This window comes from Glycine max, chromosome 5 (genome assembly GCF_000004515.6).
Source record: "Glycine max cultivar Williams 82 chromosome 5, Glycine_max_v4.0, whole genome shotgun sequence".
NCBI classification, from domain to species: Eukaryota; Viridiplantae; Streptophyta; class Magnoliopsida; order Fabales; family Fabaceae; genus Glycine; species Glycine max.
Window position 1 is genome coordinate 14,714,549 of NC_038241.2, and position 3,954 is coordinate 14,718,502.

The window sequence follows — 3,954 nt, forward strand, 5'->3', positions numbered from 1 at the left end:
GTGCATGGTTGATAAAACTTGGTAATAATCAAGTGTGATTAGCATGTCACGTATGATTGTATGTTTTCTTTTGGGTAATTTTGTCGATTTGTTACATATCATTAAAACTTATTTTATTTTACAAAAAAGGGGAATATTTTCTACAGGATGGGAGAGGAATGGTTCCCTTTGTCTTTGAGAATGAGGCAATGTCTAACGGAAGTGCCAATCGGTCTTGCCGTTAATTTTCCTTTCCCTAAAATTCTCACTCAATAAATTGAAATGATTTTTTTTTTTGAAAGAGGAAATGATAAAATTATTTAAACCTTACTTTACACATCTTACCTGTCAAAATATCAAATTTCACATAAAAAACTGCAATACTTTCCCTACTCAAATTATCTCATCCAATAAAATATTCCATTTTATCAAAATTTGATATTTTTTTATTTCTAAAATTTTGAAGTTATTTTATTTTCAAAATTCTTGGTAAATTTATAAATATTTGGATAGAAAATAATTTTTAGCTAAAATGTTTTTCGTCCTTCTAAAATACCCAAAGTTTATTTTTAGTCCTTGTAAAATTTTTGTTTTTGCAAAATTAAAATGTGTAACTTTTTGGTCTAGAGTTAGGTTTGGATGAGTCTGAACCTACGTGACATTTGTTTGTCTACAGAAAACTTGGCATGTGTAACATCTCTTTCTCTTTCCCTTCCTCAGAAAATTACACTTTGTTGTCACGATGAAGATGTTGACACAATTTGGATCTTGAGAGGAGGGCTTTCACAAACCTTTGTCATCGCTCCCTCTCTCGAACTCTATGACACTGTCTCCTTATTTTTGCAACCAAATCCAAATCCAAACTAGAACTCCCAAATTTGTCAGATCTGAGCCTTCGTGCCACCTTTGTGTCACCTGTAACGCCCTAAATTTTCAATAACTGGAAATAGAAGTTTAATGTATTTTGTGTATCAACTCAGTACACATCATTCATATAATGGAAAGTAAATTAGTTCATAATATAATTAAATCTCTGATTTACATCCTCAATTCAAAAAGAATTATAGAACCAGAAGGAGTTGATTAACAAAACACAACTCTCTCCCAAAATAATCTCAACGTTATCACGTTGGCTTGTTGGCTCCACAAAAGAATCTCACTTCACGTACTCTATTGTTGTCCATCTACTCCCACAAACAAGGTTCTCGATCATTACAGGTACCAACCACACGGTACAAAAATTACAAGGGTGAGTTTATTATAAAAGAAATTAACATAAATCAAATGACCATGATTAGTAAGAAAACATTAACAAATATCATAATCATACACAAACATCCATTAGTCCAACATACACTCAACAAGTAGTCATTAGCCTTCCATAATTTCAATCAATCATACTCAGTATGATGCATGCACCTGGCCTTAACTCTCAAATGTAATGTGGTACCATTTGTTAAGAAATAGCCTAAGCGTGTCCACACAACACTCTCACCTAGGAAAACTAGGCAGTAAGTGTCGAGGTCACCCTGTCGTGCACAGGCAACTCCCCCCCCCCCCCCCCCCCACGGTGATCAGCCTGAGTCTCAAGGAAGTTTCAAACCGAGTGACATGCCCCCAAATACAAGTATTTCCTCCTCGTGAGAAACTACAAGTACTTATTGACAAAGTTTATACTATTTCCATGGAATATGAAGTATGAAACATGGGTACCATCAATGCACTGATCGTGGATAATTAAAGATTCTAAGGCCATCCCCTTCCAAAGATGCTTAAAACTCTTTAACTACTCTATTTCCCCCACCAAGGATATCCATCATGGTCGTTGCATCCCCCATGTACAGACACAACATTATAATAATCAATAACAATATCATCAGTAAATCATATTCCGCACATACATACATGTATAGTTCAAGCATGAGATTCACATTCCCCAGGTCTTTAGACTACACAAGTCTAATAAGAACAATAATGTTATTTATCAATAACAGACATATCACATTCAGAGTCAATTACCCCTATCAAAATATAAAAGGATAAGGGGTGTTTCAGATTCTACTAAAAGGATAGGTCATTTTGAAATTTCGATCATGCCAATGTGACCGAGGTTCAGCGAAGGTCACGAAAATAACATCAATTTTATAAAAAGATAACTTTTACAACGTCTCATTTTTAAGGGGTTTTCAAAGGAAGTGTAAAAACACCCTATTACAGTACCCAAAACACAAGAGACACTAAGAGAAACTCAAACTAACTAGGAGAAACGCTTAGAAGTCAATAATACCTCAGAGAAGTTACGAAAGGAAGGATTGAGGGATTGTTCTCCATCGAATCCTTGAGGTGGACTCTAAGGATTCCGCTTCGATTAAAACGCTCCTCTCAGTGTGGTGGTTCGGCGGCAAGCAACGATGACTCGTGGTGGCCACCGGTGATCGTGGGTGGTGGATGAGGAGGTGTTAGGGCTTGGGTGGGCATTTGGAGAGAAAAAGAGTGAAAATCATGTTTTTCACGCTAAAGAACGTATTTATAATCTGCAAATCTCGTTTAGTGAGCTCGTCTCGCTAAGCGGAGTCCAATTTTGGCGCTAAGCATGAATTTTCGCACTCAGCGCAATTCTTCTCGGGTTGGGATTTGCACCGAGTGCGACAATTCTCGCTCCGCGCAGTTCACCCTCGGTTTGAATTGCACTTAGCGCGCTTCACGCGCTAAGGGAGAGGTCCATAATTGCTATTTTGAAAATCACAACGGTCAAAACATGGGGACATGTATTAGGAACCTACAGTCAAAATATGAAGACGATCCAACGGTTAATGAGTTCAGGATCACAGTTTTAGGTAAAATTTGAAATCTCATAATTTCAACTTAGGTCAATAAAACTCCACATAAATCAACATCCACATCAAGAAAATCACAAATGATTAATTCACACTGTACCTCAACTCATTCAAGTCAATTGTATAATCAAATAACACGATAAATACAATTAAACATCGATATATAGTTGACGAAATTTCAGGGCGTTACATTCTGTCCATTATTTGATTAATTTGGATTAGTTAAGGTGTTGTGTGAATTATCTATGTGTGATTTCTTGATGTGAATGTTAGGTTATGTGGAGTTTGTTTGACCTATGTTGGATATATGAGATGTCAAGTTTGACCCAAAAACCTGTTTTGGTAAAACCATGATCCCAAACTCGTTAACCATTGGATCACCTTCAAACTTGAACTGTAGGTTCATGACTCACGTATGCACGTTTTGACCGTCGGGATTTGTCAAATGACATCTTGGGACATCTCGCTTAGCGACATCAGTGTGCTAAGTGCAATTTCAACCTGAGAAGGAAATTCGCTTAGCGAGACCAGTGTGCTAGACGCAATTCCAACCCAAGGAGGTAATTTGCTCAACACCAAAAGTTGAATTTTTTTTAGCAAGCTCATCTCGCTAAACGAGATCTATAAATTATAAATACGTCCAACAATGTAAAAATACGCATTTTCACCTCTATCTATCTCTCTTTATCTCTCTTTCTAAATTGTTGCCCAAAAACCCTAACACCTCCTCCTCCACCACCCACAACCACCGGTGGCCGCCACAAGCCGCCGTTGCTTGCCGCTGGACCTCCGCATGGAGATGAACACTTTAATTGGAGCGAAATCTTTAGAATCCTCCACATGGAGAGGAACGAAGCTCTTAACCATTTTTTTGTAGTTTCTTCGAGGTAACCTTGATTTCTATGTCTTATCCTAGTTAGTTTGAGTCTCTCTTAGTAACTCTTGTGATTTGGGTATTGTAATAAAATGTTTTTATAGTTCATTTGAAAAAACTTTGAAAATGAGATGTTGTAAAAGTTACCCTTCATAAAATTGATGTTGTTTTTCTATCACCTTGAAATATTACAAGTTATAAATCAATGTTTAATTGTATTTATTATGTTATCTGACTATATGGTTGACTTGAATGAGTTGAAGT